Raw genomic sequence first — 20402 nt, forward strand, 5'->3', positions numbered from 1 at the left:
TCTCTTTGTTGCATTTAAGCACAGGCAGAGTGAGAACTAGTTGTTAGCACATGGGAGTCATGAATGTATTAAAAGCCGAGGAGGTTTCTGAGAGCCAGCGCACAGTCACGTCTTGCATGACAGAAAGGAAAAGATTTGCTTAGGACTCTGACGGGATTCTCTCACAACCCAGGAAAGCCATTCATGTAACGTTGTTAATCTAAAAGTGCAATTGGAGAAAAGCATGCTCTAAGGAGAAGCTGCAGGCAAAACTACGGGCAGTTTGGGGATCTGTCACAAGGAGATTCTCAAAACCCTGAGAACTTCTTGCATCACTTGCAAGAAGGCCTTCAACCAGTCCCACTATTAGAAATTAGAAAACATTGAAAGTCATTGGGAAAGGTAATTGCACTGTCCATACAAGCAGATCTGTAAGATTTTCAATTACTTGTAGCAACTACTTTTGCCAGCTATTAAGCATGCACATTAGTGAACATGCACAGAAATTAACTACTATCATATGCAGAAATAGTAAATAGCTATGTTTATGCTAGAGAGTAGTGCAGCCCAAATGAAGCAGACCTGAGGAGCAAAAGAACTGTGCTGACAATGAGACAACAATAGTATTTGTGCTCCAGGAGGTTTTATTTTAGCCCTATTCTGTTTTGTGGACTGTATGTCTATTAACAGCTGGAACACACCAGGTGCTCCTGGAGTGTATCTGCTGCCACGGCTTCATCTCAACTAATCCCAGTTCATGCTTTCCTGCCCTTAGGGACTGCTCCATGACATGAACTTTTTGCAGTAGATAAATTTGCTTCAAAAGATTCAAACTCAGATGCCCATATAGATACACCCACTCTCTGAAGGAATGTAAAAACCCTCCTCCTCTCAACCTACCTAACTCAAACTTTTTTTTTTCTTTCTGTTTGGACTCCTTGGATGAAAATTTCAGCCTCTTACCAACAATATATAATTTCTGAGAAATTCTTTGTCTTTCCCAGCTTGGCTTCAGACTTTTTGTCTAACACTGTTATGGTTTGTTAGCTTAACTCTGTCCATCGGCTGAAGCAGACTGGCTACCAGTGTGACCTTGGAGCAAAAAACCCAGACATCCATGTAGGATATTGCTGAATGTGGCATACATAATGTGTTCTGGCTAACACTGAGCTTGCCATCAATCATTCCTTTTGAAATAGTCCCAAAAATTAATGATAGGCAACTTCTGCACCCTAAGCACATCCTCCCAATGACAAACAAGATCTTTCAGGGTTCAGTGCTATCACAGCTCTTACTTCAAATGTAACATTTTGAAACTAAGATACGTGATTTGCAGAATAGCTCCATATACCCTACCAGACACTGAGGACTCTAGTGAGCAACCCCACAGATAGGGTTGGATAAAAACTGGGAGATCTGTAGAAAGAACCAGGGAAGACAGAAGGAATGCAAGGTACAATACTACTCATTTTAAAATGCTAGTGAGCTTTCCCTTCTGAACCTTATGGTCTACACTGAATCCTCTTAATAAAAACCAAGAACATAACAACAACTGTATTCCATGACTAAGAGCTGTCTTTGCCTGAGACTGAACAAGACGTTACCCAGTTATGCACAGTTGACATAAAACTTCAGATCCCTCTCAGGTAAAAGTAATAAAAATAAGAAAATATACAAGAGAATTGTAATGGTTTGTAATATATTTTCCTATAAACAACCTTTCAAATTTACTACAGATTATGGTTAACCTGTGTATTAATTAGCTAAAAATGTTTTTACATCTCAAAACCTTTCTGTTTTGAAATCTTATTCTTCAGGAGAAGCAGCATACAAATGCATTATACCAGGGCTCTACTACTACACAGGTTCCTGCTATCTGTCAAATACATTTTAAGGATTCTGGCTATGATGTATGGACTATATTCATTGAGAACTTTCCTCTCCTTCATCATCCAGCTTTGTTGAGATAATAAACTAGTACTGAGTTGTTAAAATGCCCCTGGTTTTGACATAACTTCTATCCTTGAACAATACTTAGATACTATAATGACACATACAATATAAGTATTACATATACAAATGACAGATGCCAGAGCTTGATCTGTATTTTCTATGAAAGGCATGTTATTGTGTTCATTTCCAGTTAAAATATCATTATAGCCAGTAAATCCCTGTCAAACCAGTTTTTTTTTTTTTTTTTTTTAAAGCAATAGCACAATGGTCTCAAACTAATGGAATAACCTTGTTCAAACATAGCAGACAGCCTTGTTTTTCATCTGCCCCACAGAAAACTTCAGTGTCCTTAGGTTCACCCATCAACGGTGAACTCCAACCCCCACCTGCTCAGCCACCAAATACCAGATACTACAACACTACTCCATTTAAGAGAATCTTAAAAAAAAAAAATAAAAAAAAAAATCCCTTGATTCTTAAGAACTCTAGGAGTTTGTAGCTTAAGCCTTGTGAGAAGAGTGACTAATGCAGAGACAAGCTAACAAAAACACTGTTGTTATGTGTGGACATAATATAGCAGAAGAGCCTTGAGATAAATGAACACCCTTTTAAATATTAACACCAACTAAGGAGTTTCAACTATTTCCCAGCATTTTCCAGTTATTTTTGTTTAAAGTCTCACATTTTGTTTTTCCCTTGACACTGCACTGTGATATTGCCTCTTTGAGAACTGCAGACAAAGCCAGACAGATGTCTCGAATGTGTGAATACCAAGGGAATTGTTTATCAAGAAGCTATGGCCATGTGTAGCTCTCAGGACTTGCTCTCTCCTCTGTTGTAGGAGAACTGTTAATAATTTGCATAACAAGTAGAGAAAACCAGATACAAACTACTATATCACACTTCAGAAAAACATTGGGAAATAAAGCCAAAACAGTGCTAGTGAATCAGTCGGCTACTTACCATGAGCTAACATAAAATTTTCTGCACTAAGATGAAAAATAAGGTGAAATAAATGGTAAAAGCAGCCCATTTGTTTCTGCGTTATTTTTCTTTATTACATATTGTCATTTATTTATTCTTCATTTTATTGGCAGGATGTTGGTTTTCCTTTCCTTTCTTTACCAGAAATGCCAGAACTTATGAATATTTTTTTTGTTAAACAGAACTACTTTTCACACCTTAATTACATTCAAAAAGCTTTTTGCTGCTTTCTGTATACATGATAAGCTCGAGCATATTGCTTGTAATGTAATCAAATGTAATGAAATATGTGGTTATTATCTATTATGTAATGAATGAGGAAGAATGGATTACTATGTTCTTAATCATTGCAGATTTCCAGATGATATCATTAACCAAAAAAGTCTAGCTTGAGTGGTTCTGTAACAACATCTGAACTCTAGTATTGATTTGTAATGCATAATCCACCACTCTTCACAGGTAAGAAGAAATTAGTTGTTTTTTTTTTTACATAAGTTTTGTATATCAAAAATGTGTTAAGAACTTTTATTTCATAGCACAGAGATGTGAAATAAAATTCAATAGCAGAGTAGCAAGTTATTTTGTGCCAACCTGCATGCATTGACTTTATCTCATTACAACAGAATTGTTATTTTGTACAATTGATTTTTACGTTCTCTTTATAATTTTTTGTTAAACTGTACTGTATGAAGAATAAGACAGGGCAATAAAAAGGTCTGTATTCTAGGCTCTGATACAAGCTAGCATGACCAATCATCATCAGTCATCTTGTATTACTGTTGGTAAGATGGAAACGCCTCAGAATTTTTTTTTTTTTTTAAAAAAAAGGGTTACATTTGACCCATACTTGAGTATACATGCCAATCAGAAAAATTCGATTTTTTTTTCAGAACTCAGAAGACATCTCAGAAAAATTGTTTCCTGAAACATTTTTCTTGCCATTTCTTATCACTTTCTCTTGTTCATGATTGCAAAATAACCCTGAGGCAGCTACTATAATAGTGCTTGTCATTAGCATTATTAACATCATATCAGTGCACAATAGCTTTTAAGTTTCTTTTAATTGAAATGAAAAAACAAGTAAGATTCAGAATAATGGTGTTGGACATTCATCTGGAATCTCTCCATCATTTTTATAAGAACTGCTATACTACCCTGTTCCTTCAGCACAGGACTTGAAAGTTTGGTTCTGAGTATAAAAGAACAAATATATTCCATTAAAAAAAAAAAGTAGGTATTTAAACTTATCCTTGATACCAAGAGAGGATCCAGAAAAACAGTGTGGAAGAAACATAGGAAGTCAAGATGTGGTCCATGAAAGTCAGATTTCTGCGCCTATTTAAATATGGTCTTTACGTAAAAGTAGCCTCTAAAAAAACTCCTGAACTAGTTATGCACAAACCAGTAAGACACAGACAATATACAGCAGATATACAGTGTGGTGATGAGACTGGGCCTTGCAAGAGAAAACTGGAAACAAGCAGAACATAAGAACCAGGCTGGGGAGAAGGCTGAGAAATTGGAAAGTCATGGTAACGGTATAGCAGAAGTAAATGTGTGGATAAAGAGTAGGAGCAAGAAGGAAAGACTCAATGAGACAATAACCTCAGCCTGTAAATATTAAGATTGGTACTTGTAATCATCTTCCAAAGAGTTTTGAATTCACGTGTGCTAATGCCAGTTGGAATTCCTCTAAAAGGGAAGGCCTCTTCCACTCCTAACCTTCAGGAAGCTCTTTGCCTTCTTTGTATTGCTGGAAGATTGATGGGATGGATAAAGTTATTGTTCATTATTCAGTTGTGGATTAACACCATTGACTTACTGCATCTACTTCACAGAACTATTTTCTGCTCCTCTGTGTTATATCTGTGAGTTGTATTGTGGGTTGTCACTACAGTGCACATACATTCTGTATGGTGCTCTACCTCCCTCACCCTAATGCTATCTGGCTGACAATTTTATTGTAAAACATCAACAGAAAAGATGTACTTGCATATTTTTGGCTCCCAAACAGGCCACATTATGTTAGGCTGCAAAATAATTACATGACATTCTTTGCTTTCCAAATTCAGGATTATCTGGCCTGTGCCTATGGCACTAACACTACATCTGCTGGTGATATGCATGACAGCAAGAACAGAAGCTGATTTGCAGTTTCAGAAGCTATTAAAACTAACAGCACTGAAAACCTAATAATTATATTAATTGGACAATGCCTCTACAGCACTAGCTTTAGCCTTAGCATTTAATGACTTCTCCCATATCAGCAAATATTAAAAGAAGTCAAGAACTATTCCTCAGTGCCTTGGTTTCACAATAGGTACACTGAGAAACAACATGAGATGGTCAAAAGCCTTCAAATGGCATCTCTTCTTGTCAGAAAACATAATTTCATGAAAATAAAAGCATTCTGCAGCAATGTACTGATTTTGACAAACTGAACTTGGAAACAAGCTTAATTATCTCTTGGTATCGTTATAAATTAAGACTTTTGTTTTAATGCAATTTTGAGAATATATTTTTTACAGAAGTTATACATTTAAAAAACAGTTTTATTGAAATTGAGGATTTGTATTGAATCAGCACTATCTTTTCCAAGAATCATAATGAAACAAGTTCAGAAATGAATTTTCTGTTCCATAGACTTTCAATATCTGGTATATTCCTGCAAAGCTGAAGTAAAAAGTGACCTCACCACACTATTCAGAAGCAAACAAATAATTCTGTAAGGGACTTTCACAATACTTTTTTTTCCAAAAGAGGGATGAAGTTTACAAGCTCGTGTTTCTACTAAATACTTTCTAGAACACAGAGCAGATACTAAAATGATATAAATCAGAGAAGTCCACTGTGACCACAGCAGGCAGTGTTTAATGCAATCAATCACTATGAATGCTCAGGCTTTCTGGGTACACTTGATGATGGACATCCTCCGTGTTTTATAAAGCTAGCATTTGAAGAACTTACCATTGCAGTTCAGTTTGCTGTTCTGCTCTGTAGTGTGAATTTTGGCAAGTCACTTAATCATCCTCTGTCTGGTCTCCTTCTGTAAAATTGAAATAATATTTTCCAACTTACATTTGATCCGGAATTCGACTTTACTCCTGAAGTATGGACATGTTGTTAGACTGTACAGAGCAGAATGGAAATAGCAATTTGAACATATGCTACATGGTTAACGGAGAAATTAATTCTTCAGACTGGAAAATACCTTGTGTGTTTTTACGGAGAACCCATTAGAAATCCATATCTATAGTATATATTACAAAACAAATGAAAAGAAACAAAAACTTCCTGCTTTTATCGATAGGAGTTTTTACAGCATTTTTACTCTGTGCTTACATACCTCAGGTTGTTATTTGGTAACCTCTTCTGAAGTTACATATTTATTTCTTCTGTTGTTCCAACTTTTAGATAGTGGGAAAGCTTGTGTCTTCATATCTCTTCAGTAAGCTAGTTTAACCTTTTTCCTTCTTTTCCTTTAAGTCTCCAAAGTAAAACAGTCACTGACAGCACAGATGCTGTATTACAAATACAGGCCTCATTACAATACAGGTTTACTTTTTTAAATTGCTTTTCATGTATCTGTGCTAGTCCATGAACTCCTGAAGATCATGGGGCAAAAGCTATTGACATAGATGAACGAATTAGATTTTGACTAAAACCTGTAATGGAAAACACCTTTACGAACTCAATAGTTCACAAATTCCTCTATATTGGAGGATTTCTATACAAAGAGCAAGGAAGACAATCCCTTCAATGATATATCAGAGAACTGCTAGAAAAAAAGCCAATTACTGATATGAAATTACCCTGTAGACAAGAGGTCTGAACAATACTGATTATTTCAACTATTTACTAATTACTGTTGTATTTGTTGTTACGAAACACCTTTTACATGTATTTCACCTTGTCTGCAATATTATCAGAGGGGCAAAGGCCTCTTACTTCACCCCAGGAATAATTAGCTAAGAATCATAACCTGATGAAGTCAAATGTACTACAGAATGGCACATGGACTAGAATTTGATGTTCTCACCGCTAGCAATATTCCTGATTAAATGCAGTGTGTGGTTCACTGCTATGCAAGAAGAAAAAAAAAGTTGATTAGGTATAAGTTAGAATATAACACTCTTAGTTGACAAGGGAGACAAATGCATGCCAATTGCTGCAGTTCTCTACATGTGGTCTGTAAAATGCTCAGCAGCAGAGCATCTACAATTCTGACATTCATTAACACAAATTACCTTGTGGTATATCAGAAGAGCTTGTAGCAGCATGCCATATAATAATTGTCTAGGATATAGTGCTATGGATTCCACAGTGCCTCCCAGGAGTCTGCCAACTGCACAGCAGAAAGCCAACAGTTTGTGTGCAACAGCTATGCGTGTGGCCTGTTAGTGAACAAGACTCCTTAAACAGTCAGGAGTAAAATGACAGTCTCCGTCGGGCCATTACACTGGGCATCTTCCTTGCTCTCCAGAGCAATAGGAGCTTCTCAGCAACTCTGAAGTCACATCACCAAAGAGATATAATTGGCCTGCAAAAACAAGTCTGGGACAAAGTGTTTCTTTTATAATTTAAGGGAAAAAAATATTGGTACGAAGTTTTTAAATTGTGGAAAGAAATCCAAGATAGAATTAAAAGGCATTCTTTGAAAAATTATTTCGTCTACATAACAACCTTCCCTATAAAATCCCCCAGTCTGAATTTCTTTTCCCATTGGCATACCTATGCAAATCAAGTTCACACTATCCTAAATTGTCTCAATAGCTACAGGAACTGTAACTCTAGAGTCTTCTTTACTTTATATTTTTGAACTAGCTTTCCTCCTATACAGCATGTTGAACTTGGTAGAGTGCCAACATCATATTAGAGTTTAATAGCATACCTCCTATTGCAGGTGTTAAAGAGAGAACAACCTCGTTCAGTGGTAGTTCAGGAGCAAAAAAAAAAACAACACATGATCAAATAAAGGATATACATACATTGTGCAGTATATATGCATTGAGGTTTGTGATAAAACCAGCTCAACCAGCAAGTTGAAAGAATTGGATTTAATTATGCTCAATTATTTTGTCATTTAGTAGACTTGTACCATAAAGCCAAAATAAACTTATTTTTCCATAGCTATATATATGTTATCATATATATGTGACAACTGTCTGTCATGGTTCCGCTTGAGTGGGCAGCCGAGTTCCACCACAGTCGCTCTCTCCCTTCCCCTCCTCAAAGAGAAATGGGGAGAAAATATGTGAAAAGGGCTCAAAGGTTGAGATAAGGACAAGAAGATCACGCAGTAATTATTGTAATGCCTGCAAAACAGACTCCGCATAGGGAGATAGTAAGATTTATTGCTTATTACTAACAAGCTAGAGAAGTGAGAAACAAAGGAAAGAAACCAAAAGCACCTTCCCCCCCATCCACCCTCTTCCACCTCCTCCCCCCGAGCGGCGCAGGTGAACGGGGGAATGGGGGTTATGGTCAGTCTACAGCGCTTCTTCTCTGCCGCTCCTTCTCGGTCACTCTCATCCCCTGTGCTGTGGGGTCCCACCCACGGGATGCAGTCCTTGATGAACTGATCTGGCGTGGGCTTCCCACAGGCAACAGCTCTTCCAGAACTGCTCCAGATACGGGCCCATACCACAGGGTCCATCCCTCAGGAGCAAACTGCTCCAACCTGGCTCCCCCACGGGCAGCTCCTGCCAGGTCACCTGCTCCTGCGTGGTCTCCTCTCCACAGGCTACAGGTCCGGCTCGGAATCTGCTCCGGCAGGGGTCTTCCACAGGTGGCAGCCTCCGTCAGTGCAGGTCCACCTGCTCCACCGTGGTCTCCTCCACGGGCTGCAGCATGGAACCCTGCTCCACCATGGTACTCCATGGGCTGCAGGGGGACATCCTGCTTCACCATGGTCCTCACCACAGGCCGCAGGGGACTTCTGCTCCGGCGCCTGGAGCACCTCTCCCCTTCCTTCTTCAATGACCTTGGTGCCTGCAAGGCTGTTCCTCACTCCTTTCACTCTCCCAGCTGCTGTGTGGCGCAGCGTTTTTTCCCTGTCTTAAATCTGCTCTCACAGAGGTGCAAGACAACATCGCTTATTGGCTCGGCTCTGGTCAGCAGTGGGGCCCTTACCAAACATGGGGCAGCTTCTAGATCCTTCTCACAGAAACCACCCCTATGGCCCCCTGCTACCAAAACCTTGCCACATAAACCCACTACACTGTCATGCTAAATTATTACATAGGTAAATATCAGTACCAGCTCTGTCAGGCACATTTTTCCCTGCATAGTTTAAAAATTAAACACATACAAGAGGCAATTTTAATCTTGATATACCACAAGAATGAGGTTAAGGATCTGATTTTGTGCTATCATAACGACTGATCCATGTTACTCCAGTTCTTGACAGAATAAACCCTTAGAACTCAGCAGATTTCACTGATGGGTGAATTGCCATTCTAATTGGGCTACTCACTAAAGCATTAGTGAGCAGTTTTTGCCACAGAGTGAGAATTGTTTGTGTACGTGGGATTAAATAGCAACGTTTACAGTCAGTGCATTGCTTCTTTTCCTTTGCTGTAATCCCTTCTAGATTGTGCTTCAACATTTGAGAGGTATCTTTACCCCCTACAGTAAAGGGTAGCTAGGACTGTTCAGTTTATTATTGCCCACCATAAATCTGCTGCAACTTGCAGCATATTAATGAAAAGGATAAGTTAAACTGTGTTATCCCTGTGTAATACAGCTTTATTCTGCTTTCTGTACCCACTAATTCATTAAATGTCAAGTGCTCGCTGTGTCCCTGCATCCCTCAAGACGTAGCTCTGGTACAGTGTACAGTAAATTCCCAGAAAGAAAATGGAATACACGTATTTAAGTATTCTACTGAAGAAGGTTAATGGGTTTTAGAAGTGAGTACAGTATTGTTTGTTTGTTCTGTTTTTTTTTTTTTTTTTTTTTTTTTTTAAACTTTCTTGACATGAAAAAATTTACAAACAAACATCACCTGGAATTCACATGCTTAAACTTTTGTTTAGAAGTCAATGCTGCAGGTTTTATTGAGAAGGCAGTAAAACAACTTAGCTTCCTTCTTGATGACAAGTACAAACTAATTAGAGCTATTTTTTATTTTGTAGAACATGTACTGATTATCTGTTAATTATTATAAGCCATCACAACAATATAGGCAGCAGTTAGGTGTTGCATCCTTCATAAACTTATGGGCAAAAGGAAGCACTCTGTACGAGCAGTCAAGAATTTATTGCTAGTGTAATTGAAATCCTAACCATCTAGTCATAGAATTATTTTTTTTTTTCCAAATCTAATCATTACAGAAGATTAACTGTTATTCAGATGTTTTTCTGTAATAATGAGTTAAACCTGTTTGTACAGACAATTCCTGCTATCTACCCCCCACCCTTCCACTTTCCGAGTCCTAAGATTATTGGCTACCCCTGGGGGCAGGAGGGAGCTGACAGCAAGTTGAGTAAGTTGTCAGCACCCCAAGCTCTTCAGAGATAAGGATGTGGTGCTGATGGTGGGGATTTGTTCTTCTTCTATAGAAGGAAGAGCAGTGCATTTTTTTTTTTTTTTAATGTTTCCTATCACTCTTTATGCTTAGTTCTTTCTTCATTCCTCTGCAATTCCACATTACATCAAAATATACTATATGTGGAGTGTTTTAGTGTTTTATATTTATTGGATAATTGTTCTATGTGACCCCTAAAATCTGTTTTCTCCAGCATCTATATCTGCTTTTTTTTTTTTTTTAATTATCAGAACACAACCACTGGCAAGTTCTTTAGAGCGCTGGGGTCTCCAGTGTCACCATAAGGCATTTCAATTACCATGCGATGCCCACGCTCCTCTGTGCTGCACTAGGTCCCCATTATCAGCCCTGTTATCATAGTGTGGCTGAACTCTATGCTGCTTCATTATGCTATGATCATAGATTTTTGTTCTATACAGAATAACCAGTTACTACCAACTACAAAAAAATATAAATAATAAATATGGAGAGCTTTAGGCAGCAGATCAGGGTAATCCTTCCTCTCCCAGAGATGATGTACCCATGAAATCAATATATTATTTTCTTTAACTTCAACTGTTAAGTAAAGCCACAGACATTACTAAACAATGGAATTGCCCAAGTGGTTTAAGACATGTGGTCAAACACATATGTGGTCCAGATGACCATCTTCAGAAAATGATTTGGTAGTTGACCCACCAACCTTAACAAGGTATGTAATTACCAAGAACATGTTTACACAGGGCAATACTTTAAATGTTTTTCTAGTGTTCAGAGCAAAACCAATTTCATAAGTGAAATGTAATGCTTGATAAACCCTGGAGTTGAGCCTTGTGGAAGTTTTTGTATATAAACATTTACAATACCTCATAGGATGAAGAAACTACCAAAGCAGATAAAATAGGTCAAAACAAGCCATACATTGTGTTAGAGTAAAACACCAATAACCTACCGCAACTGTGATGATATTACTCACTTTAATACAGACACAAAGATCCCACAAAGCACAGAAACATTTGGACTGTTATTTTTAATGGCCTTTTAAAGACACTAACAATAAATGCAAATAGTAAAACATTTTTACTACGTTGCTGTAGTTGGCAAGAAATTAGAGATGTTTTGGATGATGGCACTGACTGCATTTATTTAAAAATAATGTGGTAATTGTCACCATGTTCATGTGCCACAGAGTCAAAAAATAATCAAATTGCAAACTCTGAGAGGGACTCTCCAAAAAAGCAGGTATTAATATGCTTATTCCTAATTACCAGAACACAAATATCATGATTGCAAGGAAGCTAGGAACTGTTCTTTTAGGGTTTCTCTAGCAGAAGAATGAACAATAATTTATTTATAATTCCAATTTAAAAATGAAACAAACAACAAAATCTTAGCTTGGTCAAGTCCTGAGGTCAATTACAAAGTTCCTATTTATTCCAGGCTGTAAAATAAGTCTCTAGAGAAGAATAAGAAATTAAGTACAACTTAGTATAGGAGAGAAGTTATCCAGCTAATAGAAAATTTTCCACACCACTATATGCTGTCTCTCACCCTCAAACCATCTGCAAACTGTTACAGATCTGATATCAGGAGAATATTATCATTTAATACAGTGTGACTTCAGTACAATACACAGGAACACATCAACGTATTCCAGTAAGAAATGTAGGTTTCTGTAAATTAGTACAGTATACATAGGAAGTGAAAGGTAAAATATGTAGCATTAAAAACATTTTTGAAGCAAATTATATATTTGTTCTAAAATGAACCAGGTGTCTCCTGCAAGCTCAGAAAAACATCTATTTCCTCTTTTCTCATACATCTGATATAAACTCCCAAATGCTTGGGTATCTGATGGGATGCTCTAGCAAAAACATTACAAGGTATAAAAAATTAATAGATTAAAGAATACAAAGAATAATATTATCTAGTTCTCATCTCTTTTTGCTTATAAGTAATACTTCAATTGGCTTATTAATAAGCTACCATCATTTCTATTTTATAGTTGGGAAACTGAATCAGCTGGTCTATTTTCTGTATTAGCAAATATCTTTTTCCATTTTTTTTGAAAGCTTAGTTACTTTTTTTTCATGTAATAAAATCTGTTTCCAGCTGTTCCTACAATATGTACATACCTTAAGTTCCAAATGGTTTCAGTACTTACAGCTTTTCTTCTACCTACAGCACCTCAACTCAGAGAGAGGAGCAGAGTTGTATCTAAAGCAATATGCTAAGCAAATTGCATTCTAGGTAGCTTTTCCACCATACCTATATTGCTTTATGGAACACAGGCAGTCTGAAGGCATTTAGAGGGACTAATGAGATTGATATCTCATTTTGGTTTTCAGGAAAAGTTTGCGTTGTAATCACAGCAGGAGTCTGTAACACCAATGAACATCAAGCATTACCAGCTTAGAGAAAGTCTTTTGGTCAAAAGGACAAAAGCTTGCTCTAAAAGCAAACTTAGTATTCTGGTTTGTTTCTTTTACTTTACTGTTCATATCCAGTACATTTTGTATTGATGCTGTACCTGATTTTGTATTGTTGCTTTTACTCCCATATTGCTGGGAATACACTTAAGCAAGGCAGAACTTTCAAGTCACAGAATCCTGATACATTTGGGGGGAGAAGGAGGTGGTGAATTTTGTTGTGTGTGACTTCTTGTGGCAGAAAGATCATTACTGGTGTGACTTCAGTATAGTAAAGCTGTCCTGATTTGAGATTGGCAGGGTTTGGAGCTCAGAACTCGCAGTGACAGCAACTACTGAACATAATTCAAGTAATTTTCCCACTCACCAGAAAAATAATTTGTGATCTGTTCTGTAACTAGAGAAATTATAACACTTCAAAAACTTTCAGTAACTGTGGGTTAGGACTGTGCCTTTTCAGAAGTGAAAAAAAAGTGCTCTAGCTGATCAGGAAAAAGAAGTTGTTGTCTGACAGATACTCACTTACAAGATCATTCTTGTGGCTTAACCTTATAAGTGGCCCTTATAAAAATTCCTGATCAACCCCAAAGGCATGTAGCAAGAACTAGACTGGAAAAAACTTTATCTGTTGGGTTTCATTCTCCACAACATTTTATAGTAATTTATGCCTCAGCATAGTAGCATGCAAAATGTTTATAAAACAATTCTCCATTCAGCTACAGGTCTAGTACCAGTGATTTTTGTTTTTACACATTACGATGGCATGCACAAAGGCATAAGGATTATTATAGTAAGGAGTACAGAACTGAGTTAAACTTTTGAGTGTTGCTTCACAGAGCATTCAAAAAGGTTGTAATGTTTTTCTTCTACTCCTCCCCAGCTAAAAAATGTTTTGAAATTTCAGAATTCCTTTTCACGTTCCATTGCTGAATGCAAATATGAATTGGTTTAAACAAAAGGAAAATTTTTATGTGGATAGATTGAAAATGTATTAAATGATGGATCACAAGTATTGTAGAATATGAAGAACTGTAAGAACTCTCTTCCAAGTAGACTGTATTTTTTAAAACAGTTAGGATTGTATTAGGCAAGAACAATGATTTATAGCATGAACTAACCCATACCCAAATAAGAACTAGATTGAGACCATCAAATTCACATCTGTGATGAACCACAGGAATTTAAGTGCCATGTTTGTTAGCATTACCTCCCCTAATATTGACCACAACTTGTCAGCTTGTGTGCTTCTGATTTGGGCAACTGCAGTAATACTGTACTCCAGCTTGGTAAGAAAAAGATCGTCTAAGTTAATCTTTCCAGGTCCTGAAACACATTCACTATATTAACAACAGTAGATAAGTACAATATATGTAAATCAGTATGAGTAAAAAAACACTCACCTAATCTTAAGAAGCCCTGTAACAAATATTCAATATGTATGTACCCCAACAAAAAACTGTGAAGCAACAATATATGATTTGAATTTTAGAATCACTCAGAATCACTACAACAACAAGGGAGACTCTGGTAAAGAGCAGAGAAACCAGTTCTTGTTCCGTCTTCCTCAAGGGGTCCAGAAGGAACTGGCAAATGAAGTTGCTAAGCCACTATCTATCATATTTGAGAAGTCACAGCAGTCCAGTGAAGTTCCCACTGACTGGAAGAGGAGAAACATAACCCCCATTTTTAAAAAGGGAAAAAGGGAAGACCCGGGGAGCTACAGGCCTATCAGTCTCACTGCTGTGCCTGGCAAGATCGTGAAGCAGATCCTCCTGGAAACTATGCTAAGGCATGTGGGAAATAAGGAGGTGATTGCTGATGGCCAACGTGGCCTCACTGAGGGCAGATCATGCCTGACAGATCTGGTGGCCTTCTGTGATGGGGTTACAGCAATGGTGGATAGGGGAAGAGCAACCCACATCATCTGCCTAGACTTGTGCAAAGGGTTTGACGCTGTCCTCCATGATACGGTTTGAGTGTACTTAAATGATGCTTCTGAACTCTCCTTGCCAGAACAGCTGTACACATTGACAATAAAGAATTTGTTTATCATATTCTTCAGCTATATTCAAAACACGGTTAACTAATAATGCTTGAACTTCAAAAGTAGACACCTTAGAAAATAAAACCTTATTTTAATTGACTTATTTCCTTTCCTTCATGTTTTTATCATCATGGTTTGATGTCAATAGATTTTAGAACCATCTGTTGAAGAAATGCATGGAAATTCAATATATTGAATCGAATATTATGTTATTGAGGACTGAAACCCATGCAACTCTGCAATAAGCAATCATTTCTCCCATTAACACAATTCCTTTTTTTTTTCATCTAAGTAGAACTAGATATTTCCATTCCAAAATATGTATTTGGTACAAAGGCATTAAATTATTTTTCAACAGAAGAAAATACTTAAATAAAAGGAGTGACATTCAATATCCTGACTAGACCAATTTGAAACTGTTAATGAAGCAAAATTTCAGTAAGAACTATGACATATCTGTGTATTTCAAGCCATAATTTATGATTAATACTGTAGAAAATATGAACTCCATCATGGCAGACTAACTCAGTACATAAAGTTTTACTTTCTGAGGAAAGGATGGCAGAAATAGGCCTCTCAGCTCTACAACGTAAGGCCTAATGTGGCCACTGTGACCAGGATGAATTTTTACACCATTTTCCCTTCATCCCTCTTGGTGGCACTACACGCAGTTTGCTATGAGCCTCACAGAGAATTTTTGTTACCCAGACAGCATCTTAAATAAGGTGCAGCTTGAAGTATTTCACCAGGGTGCCAAGCCATCAATAACATTTCTATTTCTCAGAGCTCTTAAATGTGCTGGCCTTCGCAACAGTATACAAGTAGCTTAGTCATGCTAATAAATAAAGATCACTTAAGCACATACTTAAATGTGTTGCTTAATTAAGAAACAGAGCAGGTACTAAGATCATATTTCTGTGAATAAAATAACTAGGATTAGGCCTAGGATCAGTTTGTTCTTCTATACATTAATATTTCTATAGAAACTGCACTGTCCTTTGTGTAAAAGGAAATAAATCTCATTTTGTTAATTAGTAAAAAAGTAGGGATTTAGTCATTACCATGATAATTACTTGCTTTGTCACCATGTCTCCAGACAAGGACAAGTGATGTTTTGTGTGCTAGGTACATAGGAAACTTAGTCCCTGTACGTATCTCGAAACGACGAATCAAATGTAGCTACTTTATGGTCAGCACTATCAACCTGACACAAGATCCTTCTCATCTAACACCTCTGCATCAGCACATTCATGGTCAAGCATCATTATTAAAAAAAAAAGAAAAGTAAAAAACCTAACTTGATCTATATATCATTACTAAGTATGTGCCAACTTACAAAAAAACTTCATATTTAAATTATGAAGCATGTTAAAAGGCTCTATAACCTCAACTTTTTCTTACTTCAAAGCCTACTTGTTACACATTAGAGTCTCTTACATCTCTAGCACAGTGGAAAAAGGCAATTTTTAGATAATATTGTACTATTTTCCTGCAGCATTACCACCATTTCTACCTTTCATAGTGTTCTGTTAATCCTTCCCATCTATTTACCCAATTTGCTGCTTTTGACAGATCTAATGAACAGCATACTCTATAGCATGTGGACTGTTAAAAAATAAACATAAAAAACAAGGACAAGATGGAGTATGCTCGGTAGAAATAACTTATCTATGTGCTACATCTCCTTTTACCTCATGTAGTTTCCTTGTCAAAGATATCAGTAATGCTTCGTTTTCAGAATCACCATTTAGAATGACTGAGGATTTAAATGTCATCCTTCATTACTGTTTGATGTGATAAAGGTTTCATGGCACAGACCACCACAGTAAAGATAACTGTTTATCCAATTCTTTTAGGAAAAGTATTAATTTTGTTTCTTAAACCAGTCTTTTATCAGAAGGTCTTTTGTTCTCTAATACATATGCTATTAAATAGATCTTACTAGACTTAAAGTTCATCTAGAAATGTGTTTTATGCATTTTCTTAAATGCCTTTTACGTGTTTCACATTTAAATACTGCCAGGTAAAGACCCGGTAGCTTTTCCCAGTAGGAGCCGTGGAGGTTAGGTGACAGAGTGAATTAACTTTAAGACATTCAGAGCCATATGCTCCCACAGCCTGCATGCCTACAGGAGCAGTGAATCACTGCACCCCTACTCCCCCTCAAACAAACACCAAGACTCTGAATCTTCCTCCAAATCCAATGTGTGAACTAAAATGCTTTCTCAGCACCCCGCCAGGCCAGACAAAAAAGGCCACAATCAATCAGGGACTTTGTATACCAAACCTCAAACTCCTCATAATAGAGGAGCATTCTGGAGTTCAGACATTCTTCCCCTTTACTTCACCATCTCTACCCCCTCAAAAAAAAAAAAAAACAAAAAAAACAAACAGGAACTTGGAAAGCAAAATAAGCTGCTTCTCCAGTAGCACCCTCTTCTCTGGTGTCGCCCTCACCTTCCCATGCACCCCAGGTACCACCACTGCCCCCAGGACAAGTCAGGCATGACGGGCTGCCTAGGCCTGGGTGCTCTGTGTCCTGCACACATTATTCCTGCTGGGATTCCTGGATGGAACGTGGCCCGTACTGAAATTGTTATCTGCATGAACAGAGGAATGCCAATGCACATGCCATTGTAACTTTTTTTAAGCTAGCTTTTAGTATACTAAAAATGGAAACGTAATACCAGGATTTCACCCCATTCTTCTCAGCTGTTTGAAAGCATGATGCATATGCATTCATGCTTTGTAGCATTAAAGAAGAACAGCTCAGTCTTTATCAATTTATCTCACCCAGATTAAAAAAAAAAAAAAAACAAAAAACAAACAAAAAACCCACAAAACCCAGATACATCTTCTGACATACAACATCCAGGATAGCCCAGGCCACTCTGTCGCAAATGCTGCGTGTCCCACCCAGCAAGCCAACCCAACCTCCACTGCCGCCCTTCCTTCATTGAGGTGAACAAGAACAGAACATAACAGTTTGGTTGGAAAGGACCTTCAAAGATCAGGTCCTATCACCTGACCAATTTAATGTTAACCAAAAGTCAAAGCACATCACTGAAGGCAGTGTCCAAATGCCTCTTGAACGCTGCCAGGCACAGGACACCAACCACCTCACTAGGAAGCCTGCTTCAGTGTTTGACCACCCTCATGGGAAAGTTTTTCTTTATGTGCAGTTTGAACCTCCCCTGGTACAGCTTTGTGATATTCTCTTGCATCCTAACAAGGATGAGCAAGGCTCCCGGGGAGCACAGACTGGCACCTCCCTCTCTGCCTCCCCTCCTCAGGAAGCTGCAGAGAGCAGTGAGGTCGCCTCTCAGCCTCCTCTTCTTCAGACCAGACCACCTCAGCTTCTCCTCACAGCACGTGCCCTCCAGCCCTTTTACCAGCCTTGTTGCCCTCCTCTGCATGCTTTCAAGGACCATTTGACATCATTTTCATATTGTGGACCCTAGAACTCTGCACAACATTCGAAGTGAGGCCATACTACTACTACATACAGCAGGAGAATCACCTCTTTTGACAGTTTGACTTATTGTCCTCCACACAGCACTCTCAGGCCTAAACATCATTTTCTGTACTCCCAGACAGTGAGATATGCATTCCCTCGCAGGATCCCTATTTCAATCTAAGTACCTTTTGGATTACATGGATGAGTTAAAAACAAAGCCTTTCAAAATTCTTAAAATTATGATTACAGCTGAGGCAGGATCTTATGCTAATTAGCGTGGAAATACTGTAATTTGCTACTTTTGTTTTTTGCAAAAACATACGTGTATATGGATACTCAATATACACATACACTTCTAAATTTCTGCAATTAAAGAAAGGTATATTGTATTTACCTATAACAGAATTAAACACATTTACCTCTTCATAAAATCCTCCTTGCAGAATTGTGATGTTTAGTTTTACTGTTTCGTGTCCTTTCCTGAGAGATTAGGGAAGGACTCTAATAGGGGTCCTCCCTGGCTCTCAACTTAGTTTATGGTATTTTAATAGCAGCATTATTAGCTTAAGGAAGCTTTCAGTTTCCTGCACTTTTATTCTGGGAAATTTTCGTAATTAGGTACCTATAATTAAGATTTCCATTAGTGTTTTTTGTTGTGTGTAGTTGTTTTTAAGCCCTCTTGTCCCAGTAAGTGACAGCTAAATGCCTTGAGACTGAATGCCTTAATTGCTCCCCAAGATTTAGATTGCAGAGTTAGCACCTGATTCACACACATTTTATGCACCATTTCCTTGAATTTCTTTAAAAAAAAAATTGCTTAGAAATAATATTCCTGAGAAAAGTGCCAATACCTCCTATTTACATAAACCCCTGGAGAATAGTTGCCATGTCTTCCCTGCTCACCTCATTATGCACTACATGCATTCCAAAGTAGAGAAAGAATCAGCTAATAGCAAGGCATGCACTGGTCCAACTAACCAAATATATACAGCTCTTTGTTGTTAGCGTATTTTATTTTAACCTTTCAGATAAATAGTGCCATGGGTTTTAGCAATATACATGTAATGTATTTCAGAGAAATCACCCTGAATTCACCATCAGTGTAAATAAACAGATTTTTTTTTTTAATACTAAGAGGGAGACATCAAAACAATGATAAAAAAATGTGAGTGCACAAAGCTGTCTGTTTTTCAACCTTCATAAATATTTCATCATAAAACCTAGTTACCATTATGCAGAGGTGAGCTGCTAAAATATTAAAATAATTGGCTTAAGAAGCAGCCATAAAGTTGGTAGAGGCGTTGTGCCTTTTCTCCATGGAGACAGGACCCTCTTGCCCGGACCTTTACAGCAAACAGTGGTTGTGCAGCTTCCCACAACGTAGATGGAATAAGAAAGAAGTAGTTGGCAATAGTTAGCTCTGACTGTAATGAACCATTTCCCTCCTAGCCTTGCCCCCATATATGGCAGTAATAAATCAATTGTAGTGCAAAGTACTTAGGAAAACCAGTCATTGCATACTTACTGCAAGGAAGTCTCATTCAGCATAAAGCCAGCAAGTTTAATTTCTCTAGAAGACTTGCCTATCCCTTTGGTGTTGAAAAAATGGTAGTCTGTTACCTTAAAGAGCACTGAGCAGGCAGGAAAATGAACTGCTAGCTGTACTCCTCTTCCTCAGAGACCCATTCCAGTTAAGGAAAAAGTTTACTCTCCTACTCTGAGTAGCTGGATTCTTGTCAAAGAAGAAAATCATTTTACAGAATTCTTTTTTGGTGCCCTGTGAAACCCTCAATATTTTTTCTTAGTCACAAGAATCAGGCAAAGATGTTGGTGACTGCTCTGCTAACCCCTGAGACTGAAATTTTTAAAGGATTTTGTCCTCAGAATGTATTCTCCATTCAATCAATTCATTACATCTGATTTCTGGAATATAGCTAGAACATTCCAGCTTTTTTATTGTCGTTAAAACAAATATTTCTCCTTTGTAACAACAAGTAATGAGGTGGAATTTAATGTGTTTTCCTGAGT

At 37.6% G+C, this 20402-nt stretch overlaps 1 long non-coding RNA gene across 2 annotated transcripts in view; it reads right to left on the bottom strand.

Moving 5' to 3' along the window:
- The window catches only part of LOC137860696 (uncharacterized), an 85288-nt gene that overhangs the window by 53504 nt on the left and 11382 nt on the right, over window positions 1–20402 (bottom strand). The window contains exons 2-3 of one of the 2 annotated variants that reach the window (XR_011099132.1): window positions 5884–5962; window positions 3391–4669 (exon numbers count right to left, since the gene is read on the bottom strand). This is a non-coding gene — a long non-coding RNA (uncharacterized lncRNA). Of the gene's footprint in view, window positions 1–3390; window positions 4670–5883; window positions 5963–20402 lie in introns of those variants that run through there. The other variant, XR_011099133.1, reaches the window with a different exon arrangement.

Source organism: Anas acuta, chromosome 1 (assembly GCF_963932015.1).
Source record: "Anas acuta chromosome 1, bAnaAcu1.1, whole genome shotgun sequence".
Taxonomy (NCBI): Eukaryota; Metazoa; Chordata; class Aves; order Anseriformes; family Anatidae; genus Anas; species Anas acuta.